Genomic DNA, 12,944 nt, shown 5'->3' on the forward strand with positions numbered 1-12,944 from the left:
TCAGTACTACACTTGGGAGCCATTTAAACAGTAAAACTACCAACCAAAAACATAAAAATGTGAAAAACACAGCACTAAGTGGCTCATAAAAGAGAATTCACTTGCAGTATGAGAGCTGATACAAGAAGGCAGAGCATCACCTTATTCTACTCCAGGAGGGACTATGTAGATTAGACATTTCACATTTTTGATCATTCTCTTCAATGTTTGCAAATGACTGCAAACGTGCTTTGTTAATTTGCAAGCAAAGGTGGTACAAATGTATTTTAGCAAGTAACCAAATTGATAAATACAGACTGCAAATAATGAGGATTGCCTGTAGGTAAAATTTCAGGATCTCCCTCCTGAGGATGCACCCCATCATGGTTCAAGATCTCTAGAGACTTATGGAGTCCAGAAGGGGAAGCCAGTCCTGTTTCCATGCCCTAAAGGAAGACAGTGGATCTTTGGTTCAGACATTCTATATGTATTTACTGAATGCCTCTTATGAGATAGACCCCATGCAAAATGTTAGGAACTGAGAGTCACCAGTTTGTTCTTGAGGAAGACTTAGACAAGTCAAGGAGACTAATTTAACAGTAATACTAATAAATATGTAATGACAAATTGAGAGGAAATGCCCTGAAGAAAAGAAACATGGTCCTACAGGAGCTTTTACAAGGTCCCCTCCCAAACTGAGGACATCACCAACACTGGGAGTGGCCTGCATAAAAGCTTCTTCTCTCTTCTTCCTTGGTGGCAGGGAAGGAACACCTTTATACTTAGGTGTTTTCCCTCCAGGTGATTCAGGGAGGGGATCCTATGGTGAGTCCAAGTGTAAGTCTATAATGGTATATGTCAACAGCTATGACACCATTCCCCTTGCGGTGATTACCATGTATATGCCTACAGCTTCATGAGATATGAACATAAGATTACCAGGGTCACATATGAAACAGCATCCTGCTTTTACACAGAGACATGTAGCAAGAGCCAGACTCTCTTCTTGCACTGTATATGTCCTGTGTCAGACATATGGGAGCCATCAGGAAAGCTAAAAGAAGGTAAGTGATGGCTGATGTCATCATTGAGGTGAATTAAACAATCTTCAAGCCCCCCAACCCAAGCACACACACACACATATTCCTTATGTAAGATAATAAATTGGCTTCATCACTTATGCCAAGAGCAACTGCACTATCTAATTCAAAGTGACACCATCCACATCTGAATCTACTACACAAGCTTACGGTCCTGGAGATGCGCAACATAATCCCTCATATTAACCACTCAAGAGGGGAGGGCAGAGTGGGGATCAGAAAAACCTTCTCTGAGGAGTGAAGTTTCAGCTAACATTGTGAAATGAGAAGGCACCAAGATGAGAGAGCCCGGTAGGCCATATCCAGTCCTACTGAACCTTGACTAAGTCCAGAAACATAACTGGTGTAATCAGGAATTCCTCTTATCATTGAATTCTGTTGTTTGCTGCCCTCTCCGACATCCAGCCTGAAAGAGGTTGTGGGCCCTATTCTGTCATCCAATTCCCTGGGTTTCCCTCCTGCACAAGAAAAAGAGGAGACCATACATACTATCATGTAATGTTGATCTACATTTACTGGATCAATAATAACTAAAGTGAAAAATAACCTGAGTTCCAATCCACATTTTACCAACCATTTTGTCTGGTATTCCCCTCATATTATGGGCTCATCCCAGGTGGGAAAAAAACCTTCTAGGCATAAAGCACAACACAAGCAAATAACCTGTGGCAGAAAGAAATCTAATGGCTTTAGGATTTGAAAGAGGGAGAGGGTTGAGATGCAGAATAACATGAAGCTAGAGAGGAGGACACACAGCTAAAAATAGAAGCTTGAGAGGAGATGGGTAATTATGATAATTGTCCCTGAAAAGAACAGGATGGCCTAACCTCTGCCAAGGAACACCTCTACTAATACAAAAGAAGAGGTGAGCTGAGGAAGTGGGATTTGGAAACTAAGAAGGTATTCATTCACCTAGTGCTCCTAATTGATCTGGGATGTCCTGTGCTGAGGATTGGGGGCAAGGCTCCAAGTCTTTCCACAGCCCACCCATGGAATTGCATAGGAGTGTGAATCCACTCCCTGGAGGTTAACCTCAGCCAAGAATGTCCCAGGCTTGGGTTATAAAGGCCCTGAGAACCCCCTACCCACCATACTCCATGAATTAGCTGAATTAGGAATGCTGTGTCAGAGATGATTCAGTACCTGCCCTTACAGACCTGGTCTCAACTCCCTTTTCCTTCTAGGAGACTCTCATCATCTATAATAAAAACAGTTTTCCCCTTCATCTCCTGAAATGCAGAATGTCTCAGTACATCTCCTTTCCAGGTAATTAAGCCACACACCATGCCATTCATGGTCATGCAGGAGGAGCATCCCCATCGACTTCTTCCCCTCTCCCCCGTAGATTTCTGATTACGTTGCTTATGCTGGAAAACAGGGCTTTCCACTCAACCACTAAAGGGTATCAACCCTACTTGCCTCCTTTGTATGGGAAATTGGGGCACAGAGCACTGGGACTATGCCCACTTTTAGGAAAAGGGAGCTACTTTCAGGCCCTAAAAAATGATTTATTCTTCCCAGGGTAACAAGAATGACATCAGCTGCATGACGTCCATCTATGCCTGTCTTTTGCTTTCCCCCTCAAAAGGAGCTAAGTCTTCCTTGTTTGTATCTCTCCAGGGTCTAGCACCCTGTCTGACACATGGCAGGTGCAAACTCTAGTTCCATTCAACAAATAATGCGTGTCCATGTATGTGAGTCCTCACTGACACACTGTCCTGCCTCCAGCTATAGGAGATCCTTAGGTTAGAAAGACTCTGGAGTCCTTTTCCAGGGTGGTCTACAATAGAATACAACTTCTAGCAAGATCTTCAAATGGCCTAGTAAATATCTAGCCTTTCTTCTCACCTGCTAAATTTCAGTATCAGATGTGGGCATCACACAAGTATATTCCAGCATTCTTTGCTGCTGAAAGGTAGGGAAATGTCCTCCTGTTTCACTGGTATTAAACTGCCTCCCAATCTCTCTAGGAAACCATGCATGTCTATTTTAAGTGGGTAGGGAAGCCCAGCCACCTGTTATGGGACAGACACAGCTATGGGGTCTTCCCTATGTTTTAGCATCAAAGACCTGATGGTAAACATTACTTTCCCATCACACCACACAGAAAAGCATGCAGAAAAGCAACCCCTCTCGGTGGCAGCTTGGCATGTTGCCATGCTTGCTTCTAAAAGGCCCAATGACGCCAGGAAGATTGTTTACTCCCAGGTGATCAGCTTTTGTTAATAATGCTAAACAGTGGAAACCCAAAGTAGGGAATACAGATCCTAGAGCAAATTTGGTCTTTGCAGTTGCTAGAGTCTTTATCTTTACTCCCACCTCTTTCTCCAGCACAAGAGCAATGATCTTTGTGAAATGTCTTAAGAACCTTATAGTAAATAAAAATGACAAATGTTGACCTTCATGATCTCTTTCCAACCCTAAAAATCTATGATTCGTTTCTTCTCAAGACTTTGCTTTTTCAAGACCCAACGAGGTTTGAGTAACAAGCCAAGGTAAATAGCAGGTAATGGTGCCTGATAAATGTCCTGAACCGCAAGACTAGCCCAAGGGGGGGGGGGGGGTAAGAAAGTGTAATAAAGCTGCAAATATCTTTACAGTTGCTATTGAAGATGGTGAGAAGCCTCAAAAACTGCCCTTGAGAGCAACTCAAAACTAAGCAGACTGTTAACTGTTAACACAAGCAGGTATCATTTCTTGCCTTCGCAAAACTGTTCTTTCAGAAAGTTAATAGTTTTCACCCCACTATTTCAAAGGTCGAGACGTGGCACCCTGCAGCTAGCTGTCCCAACCCACTGCACCAGCAAGACCTGGGTTTGTTAAAGGGGTCTAGATGGTTAGGAGCCAAAGAGTGAGTTGTGTTCTGGCCAAAGGTTCAGCCTGGCACTGAGAAATGTATTTTCATCTGTCCTCAACACACACACACACACACACACACACACACACACACAGTTTTACCTAGAAACTGGATGAAGCAGAAAAACCCCATCTATTTTTGGCTCCTGAATCCCGTTCCCACAGCATCTTTCCCCCAGCCGCCTTGCTGGCCAGTCTTCCCCTTAGACACTCTAGTACCAGTTCCAGAACTACCATTTTCATTCTACCTTTTCAAGTCTGCTGAAAATAAAACTGCCTGAAGCCACTGCCTCAGGTCCCCCCTTGTTCTCAGAGTAGTACATCCTCGTCCACTTCTACACTGTCCAGTGGCCTTTGAAGGCACTGTACAGTGACTTCTAGGTTTCCAGAATGATTTCAGGTTACCAGGTCAAAATCTGTGTTCCTTATCAATAGATTTGATCTATGATATTGATCTATCAGCTCAAAACCCCACACTTCTTTTAGGAAGACTGGAAACTTTTTAAAACTAATAGCTTCCCAGTCTACACTTGGGCCTGGAATCACTATTTAAAAATGTTTAAGGAATGCCTGGATGGCTCAGTGGTTGAGCATCTGCCTTCAGGTCAGATCATGATCTCAGGGTTCTAGGATCGAATCCTATATTGGGCTCCTTGCGGGGAGCCTGCTTCTCCCTCTGCTGTGTCTCTTCCTCTCTATCTCTCATGAATAAATAAAATCTTTAAAAAAAAAAAAAAGGAAAAATGTTTAAGTTTACATAAGATAAAATGTAATAATTTCTAAAAAAAAAATAACAAAAAATAAAAATAAATTAATTAAAATCATCACAGAGCAGCATAACAATTTTCCTAAAACATCCTTTCTCTGCTGTACCTCCTATTTCCATTTCCTGATTTTCTTCTACACTCAAAATCTGTTTCTAACCCCTCAGATCTGGGGGGTGCTTCTGGTCTTGGTTCTTCAATTTCCTCCATTATCATATGTTTTTGGTAGACAGACGTACTCACTACTGGGCAGCTCTTATGGAACTCAATGAAACTAGTAAATTGTCCATGGTTTATATGAAGTGTTCACAACAGAAGCCTGATGGGATCCAGGATGGGAGAACTTGTGTCCTTTTTGGCTCCCTATCAGGGCAAGAATGAAACTACAAACGAGCCTGTGTTCAGTGCACACTGGTCTGTGTTCATCATTCAGAATTATCAGTATGACATCCAGAATACTGAGTCATTGTACTGTCATAATTTTTATTTAGAGAGCTAAAAAATACAGTAAGTGACTTTTGTTTGGCAGCTGAGTCATGACTGACATTATAAGTTCCACGTGTTTTTGTTTCAATAAAGTAAACATTTCTCTGTTGTTTTTTAGTACCATGCTTCCTCAAAGGGCTAATGTGCTTGGTGTTTAATCCACTGATATTATCTAGGTGCTCTCTTTTTATCCTTCTGTATATGCCCTGGGGTCAGAGAGAGCATGATGTTCTGTCTTCCAGCTTTTAAAATTCTATCTCCCCAAAGTACCAAAGAGTAAATAACTTAGAAAAGCTTCCCATACTAATGAAGAGGATTTTCACTGTTTCCAGAATGTTCTTCACATCAGGGTAAGTATTCTACTTCTCAGTAAGTACATAAACAGAACCTAGCCTTATTAATCCTAAAAACCAGAATTCTGTATTTTCCTCTTTCAGTTTCCAGCCTTCAATGCATAATGACATTGTATACCTATCTGTCCTTTTTATCATGAGGCCAATTTCCTCCCTCTTAATTAACCTCAATGCTAATTAGGTTATTTAAGACCTACTTGTGGAGTTTACAGAAAATAACAACATATCCATTATGTCAGCAATCAAAGCCAAGCAAGATTGGGACGATGCCAAAGATAAAAGCTCATCAGTGAAATTCAGGGATCAAGGAGAAAGGGGTGGTATAACTTCAAAAGACTGCATGGTAGTGCTAGCAGCCGCTTGCTTATTTGTAAGAGCCATTTCAGAAGGAATCTTCTAAAGAATAAACTGAAGAAGAAAGCTGTAGGTGTATGCTAATGCCCTTTCACCTTCACCCTCCAGCCCACTCACACTCCACCACCCTTTCCCAATCACCAAGCTTGTGGCAGGGGTAGAACTGTTGGGCTTACTAGAAATACCTGATTAGCCCAGACTAGAAAAGAAAAACAGACAAGCGCTGCTCATGTTTACTTAGGATCTAATCACGGTGGTCCAATTCTAAAAATATTTCTTCCCTTGGTAAGACACACAGCACTGATGTCTAAGCAGGTTTATGTGAGCAATCAGGTGCTATGACCTAAAAGTTCTGGGATCAGTTTGCCTGCTTGTTTCCAGTATGAGGTAGGGATAGGGTGGGGAACTTTAGTAACAACCTTTCAAATCCCATTCTCCTTGAACCCTTTGCAAAAAAATGCTCCATTGACCACCAGCAACCCCCAAATACTAATGTTATTAATTTCAAGTGCTTACTTTCTATTCTGCTAAGGATCATGAGGCAAACAGGAAGACCGTAAAATGTGGTTGCTACTGGTCCCGACTGGCCATTATGGAAACATGCATGTGTGCCTGTAAATGTACATGTGTATATGGGTACACGTGCGCATGCACACCTGTGCTACCACACACTCTTGGCTTTGGCCTGTTCCCATTTCCAAAATTCCTGGAGCTTTTCCCCTAGACTGCCTCCTGCACCATCATCCACCCACAATCATTGATTATTCAGAGGAGTCCAACACACACGAGTCGGCTGAGTAGCCACAGTGAGGGAATTTCACGCAGACCACATCCCACTGAAGCACCACAATACTTACACTCACATTATACGGTCAGCACAGCTCAGGTTTAATTAAAGCACTCAATCGCACCATTACCATTTTTGGTGACAGCTCAGGTATAAATATATTAAGCACAATTCTTTCCAGACACTGCTTGTCAGCACTCTCCTTAAATGCCCTTTTGTCTTCTCTACCCTCGTTCCAAAGCCCTGAACTTTTAGCTTATAAATGATTAGTACCTATACACTTTCCCCTTCCATTCCCAAGTTAAATTACCATCTTTAGCCTTTTTCTGGATTCCTCAGGAGTAATAAGTCTCCTCCATTGCACCATAATTCCTGCCTCTTAACCTTAATCAAAACCCCATTGACACCCCAGCCTCCTTCCTCTTCGCTGACTTCTCTGGATCTCCTCTCATGCTGACCTAGATGTAAGTTTTCTCTCTTTCCACAGATCCTGGACATTGCATCCTGTTTCCTCCATACCATGCTCTGTGCTTCTCTAGTGTCTCTGTTTGCTGTTGGAATCCTTTTCTCTCATTTGTTCACTTATTAATTCAATAATTATTCACTGAGGGCCAACTACATGCCAGGAACTGTTCAAGGTCCAGAGGTATACCAGTGAACAAAGCAGATTAAAATCCCTGACTTTGCAGAGCTTACAATCTAGAAAGTGGAGACAAAGAGATTTAGAAATTTTAAAATGAGCATCCTGTTTAAACATTACCAGATGGTGCTTAGCACCTTAAGATAAAAAGAGAGACAAAAGTAGACCAGAGCAAGGTAAATAGAAGTATGATGAGGAGGACTTGAACTTGGCAAGGGAGTTAGCTAAGCAGATCTTAGGCAAGAGCATTTGAGAGACAGCCAACTCAACCAAAGGCTGTCAGGCAGAAAGGCACTTGGCCTCATCTGGAACATTCAACAAACTATGACTGGCCAGAGCACAGTGGGTAAGGGTACAAGCAGGGGTTCACTGACCCCTCTGGAATATCACCTGGCCTTCTTGATTTGCTGATGAATGCGGTGTCTCCCACTCAAAGTAGAATCATATCCCTTTTAAATCTGATAATATGCATCTGTGTGTGGGTAGTTCCTAGACCTTTAAAAAAAAATGGTTGTCCCAGGTTAATAAAAAAATCTTGACACAGATTACTTTGCATCACCTCCTCTAGATGGGAGCTTATCCTCTTAAACTTCTAACACTCATTGTTGCTGGGGAATATGCATTATCCTTGCTCCGAATGAATACACTGTATGTCTCATAGGATGTCGTAGGAGAAGACAGACATTAAGTGACCCACAGTAGAGGAAGAGATGTGTGAAGAAAAGGAGATAGCCACCAGGCAAGTGAGATGCAGATAAGGTAATCGTTTTCTCCCACTGAAATCACTCCGCCCTCCTCTACCCCATCTTGGTACTCCTAATAAATTTGTACAGGTTCATGGACATTAAAAAGATTGCATGCATCCTGTAGAAGACAGTGTTGAGATGAAGCATTGTATAAGATTACTTTTTAAAAAAAATACACATGCATTAAACAAATATTTATCACACGCTGTCCTGGGGTGACAAAGATGAGCAAAACATGGCCCTGAACCTAAGGAGCTCACAGTCTCCCTAGGTTGATAAGCCACCAGAATATAAATTAATAAATCCTCTCAGTTTTAAAGGCAAGAGTTCTAAATCAGGGTGCTCTTCAGATTTCACCTCTGAAGGTGTTTTTAAATATGCATCTTGGATCCCATCCTGGCACCTCTAACCCAGTGTTTTATAAGCTTCACTACATGTACATTTGGAATCACCTGAAGAGTTTTTAATATAAAATGCTTGAGTCCCAGCCCAGAAATTCTGATTTAATTGTTCTGGGATGCAACCTGGGCATAAGAATTTTTAAGCTCCCCATGTGACTCTCATGTTCAGCCAAGGTTGAAAAGCTCTTGTGGTAGTCTGAATAATTGTCTCAACATGACCATGTCCTAATTCCCAAAATCTGTAAATATGTTACCTTACCAGGTCAAGGGATTTTGCAAATATAATTACATAAGTTAAGGATCTTGAGATGAGATTCCAGGTGGACATCCAGGTGGCCCAATGTAATCACAAGGGTCTTTTTAAGAGGTAGGCAGAACACGCAGCATCACTAATAACAGATATAATAGAAGGAGAAGATGTCATGAAGTCATGAGCTAAGGAACGTAGGTGGCCTGTCAAAGCTAAAAAAAAAAAAACAGTCAAAAGCAAGGAAACACATACTCTCTTCATACCTTCAGAAGGAATACAGCTCTTAATTTTAGACTTCTGACCTTCAAAACAATAGAGGAATATGTTTTTGTTGTTTTAAACCATTAAGTTTATGGTAATTTGTTACAGCAGCAGTAGGCAATGAGTAAACCACTGATTTTACCAGTAGGTCTGGAATGGAACCCAGGTATTAGATATTTGTGTGTGTGTGTGTGTGTGTATATTTTAAGCTCCCGAGGGAAATCAAAATGTATCTTCCCATTTGAAAACCACCAAGAGAAAAAAAAATCCTTCTCCCATCTCCTTCCTGCCCCTACTGATGTAATAGTAAAAGACTAGTTCTCAAGCCCAGGCGTGAGGAGGAAACATGAAAGGGAAGTATAAATACTGTGCTATAAGTACTTCCATCATGGTCAAGTTCAAGCTTAAGAGCTAGCTTCTAGAATTCCTAAGAATTAAACAATGGACTCTCCAGACCAAGTACAAACTTGCTTCAGAACACCACTGGTAGGACACTGGGGAAAAGATAGAGCAGGCCTTAAGGCCTATATGATCTGAGCCCGTCTAAGTCTCCACCTGCCTAAGAAAAAGGAATCTCCCAAATGAAGTAGCCTAGGTCACTGGAGCTTACTAGAGTTTGAGTACAAAACTCAGCTAATAATATGTTACTTTCACTCATTCAACAAATATTTTATTGAGCCTCCATTCTTCTAGGCACTGGTTTAGGCACTTAGGACACTGCATTTAACAATATATCCATTTTTCCTTCAAACACGCAATATATATTTATCAAGACCTACTCTGTACCAAGCATGATTCTAAGGCCTGGAGATACAGTATTAACAAATAATTTTTTATAGATTTTATTCATTTATTTAAGACAGAGAGAGAGCACAAGTGGGGAGGAGGACCAGAGGGAGAGGAAGAAGCAGACCCTGCTAAGTAGGGAGCCTGATGTGGGGCTCAATCCCAGGACCTGAGCCGAAGGCAGACAACTCATTGAGCCACTCAGGTGCCCCAAAAAATAATTTTTTCAAAAATTCAACTCATGGTTGAATTTTTCAACCATGAGTTTCATTGTAGTAGATAAGGACAGCTTGGAACAGAAAAAAAAAAAGTAAAATGTAAGAACATTAGATGGTTTAGAGCTAAAGGAGAAAAAAATGCAGTAGGGAAAAGACATGCGGAGAGGTAGAGGGAATGTGAAGATTTTAAACACAGGAGCATGGAAAACTTTCTGAAGAAGTAGCATTTGAAAAATGACCTAAAGGCAGCAAGGGAGTGAGACATCTGAGGAAAGAGCATCGCAATTAGAGGAAGCAGCACATACAAAGGTCATGAGGTAGAAGTGCATGTGAAAATCCACTTGGGTGCAAAATAATCAAGGGGAAGAGCAGTAAGAACTGGAGCCAGAGGAGTAGCAGAGGCCAGACCACAAGGCCTTGTAGCCCTTATAAAGGAATGTGAATTTTAACTCCAAGTGCCATGGAAAGCAATTAGAAGGTTTTAACTGATCTATGCTTTTACAGAGGGGAGTGGGATGGAGGATTGAGCATAATGGGTGAAAGACAAAGGGAGATATAGGCCTCCATCATGGAATGAGGAAATCATGAGAATAAAGAACAGGGCATACAGAATACAGTCTATAATATTGTAATTGCAATGTAATAGGACAGATGGGAGCTCTACTTGTGGTGAGCAGAGCATAATGTATAGACTTGTCAAATCACTATGCTGTACACCTGAAGCTAATGTGACATTGTGTCAACTGTATTCAAATGAAAAATAAATAAAAATAAATAAAATGGATTTCTTGTAGGCAACAGACATAGTTGGGCCTGTTTTTCCCCCCTAATCCATTTTGTCTCTTTTAATTAGTATATTTTGGCCATTCACATTTAAAGAGACTACTAATAAAGTTAGGTTAATAATGTCTACCATGTTTGCAACTGTTTTCTTTTTTTTTTTAATTTTTAATTTATTTTTTATTGGTGTTCAATTTACTAACATACAGAATAACCCCCCGTGCCCGTCACCCATTCACTCCCACCCCCCGCCCTTCTCCCCTTCCACCACCCCTAGTTCGTTTCCCAGAGTTAGCAGTCTTTACGTTCTGTCTCCCTTTCTGATATTTCCCACACATTTCTTCTCCCTTCCCTTATATTCCCTTTCACTATTATTTATATTCCCCAAATGAATGAGAACATATAATGTTTGTCCTTCTCCGACTGACTTACTTCACTCAGCATAATACCCTCCAGTTCCATCCACGTTGAAGCAAATGGTGGGTATTTGTCATTTCTAATGGCTGAGTAATATTCCATTGTATACATAAACCACATCTTCTTTATCCACTCATCTTTCGTTGGACACCGAGGCTCCTTCCACAGTTTGGCTATCGTGGCCATTGCTGCTATAAACATCGGGGTGCAGGTGTCCCGGCGTTTCATTGCATCTGTATCTTTGGGGTCAATCCCCAGCAGTGCAATTGCTGGGTCGTAGGGCAGGTCTATTTTTAACTGTTTGAGGAACCTCCACACAGTTTTCCAGAGTGGCTGCACCAGTTCACATTCCCACCAACAGTGTAAGAGGGTTCCCTTTTCTCCACATCCTCTCCAACATTTGTTGTTTCCTGCCTTGTTAATTTTCCCCATTCTCACTGGTGTGAGGTGGTATCTCATTGTGGTTTTGATTTGTATTTCCCTGATGGCAAGTGATGCAGAGCATTTTCTCATATGCATGTTGGCCATGTCTATGTCTTCCTCTGTGAGATTTCTGTTCATGTCTTTTGCCCATTTCATGATTGGATTGTTTCTTTGCTGTTGAGTTTAATAAGTTCTTTATAGATCTTGGAAACTAGCCCTTTATCTGATATGTCATTTGCAAATATCTTCTCCCATTCTGTAGGTTGTCTTTGAGTTTTGTTGACTGTATCCTTTGCTGTGCAAAAGCTTCTTATCTTGATGAAGTCCCAATAGTTCATTTTTGCTTTTGTTTCTTTTTGCAACTGTTTTCTATTCACTGCATTTATTCTTTATGTTCTACCCACCCTCTTTTTTTTGTTGTTGTTGCCTTCTCAGGTTTTAATTTAGATCATTCATATGATTCCATTTTATCTCCTCTCTTAGAGTATCAATTACTCTCCTTTTTAAAAAATTTAGTCATTGCCGTAGAGTTTGCAACATGCATTTTTAACTAAGCCCACCTTCAAGCAACATCCTACTAGTTCATATGTGGTACAGATACCTTATAATTGAACATTCCCAATTTCTCTCTTCTATTCCTGTGACACAACTGACTTTATTTCACTTACTCATGTTATAATCACCCAATGATTATTATCATCACTTCCAAAAAACATTATCTTTTACATAATGTTTTATTTTACCTTCATTTATTCCTTTTCCAATATATTTCTTTATGTAGACCCAAGTTTCTGACCTATATCATTTTTCTTCTCCCCTGAGTACATCTTTTAACATTTTTTTGTAGGGCAGGACTGTTGGCAATGAATTCCCTCAATTTTGGTATGTCTGAGAAAATCTATTTCTTCTCTCAAGTTTGAAGATTATTTGACTGGATATAGAATTCTGAGTTGGTGGGAATTTTTCTCTCAACATTCAAAATATTTCATTTTGTTCTCTCATTTTCATGGTTTCTTATTCTTGTTACTCTAGGTAAAGGACTGTGTTTTTTTTTTTTTATTTGGGGAGTTTTTTTGTTTTTTTGTTTTCTTTTTTTAATTTTTAATTTTAATTCTGGTATGGTTAACATACAGGGTTATCTTAGTTTCAGGTTTACAAGTGATTCCACAATTCTATACATTACTCAGTGCTCATTATGATATTTGTACTCTTATTTTGTTTGATTTTTTAACTCTGGTTAAAAACTCTTTGTTTTGGGTTTTCTGTAATTTGAATATAATATGCCATGATTTAGGGGTTTGGTTTGGTTTGATTTTGTTCTTTTGTGCTTTGTTTTTGTGTTT

The 12,944-nt window shown here is 40.4% G+C and overlaps 1 long non-coding RNA gene across 2 annotated transcripts in view; it reads right to left on the reverse strand.

The window, feature by feature from the left end:
* LOC144321947 (uncharacterized) overlaps positions 1-12,944 on the reverse strand; it is a 242,919-nt gene that overhangs the window by 207,069 nt on the left and 22,906 nt on the right. The gene's annotated exons all lie outside the window — the stretch shown is intronic.

This window comes from Canis aureus, chromosome 10, assembly GCF_053574225.1.
Source record: "Canis aureus isolate CA01 chromosome 10, VMU_Caureus_v.1.0, whole genome shotgun sequence".
Lineage (NCBI taxonomy): Eukaryota > Metazoa > Chordata > Mammalia > Carnivora > Canidae > Canis > Canis aureus.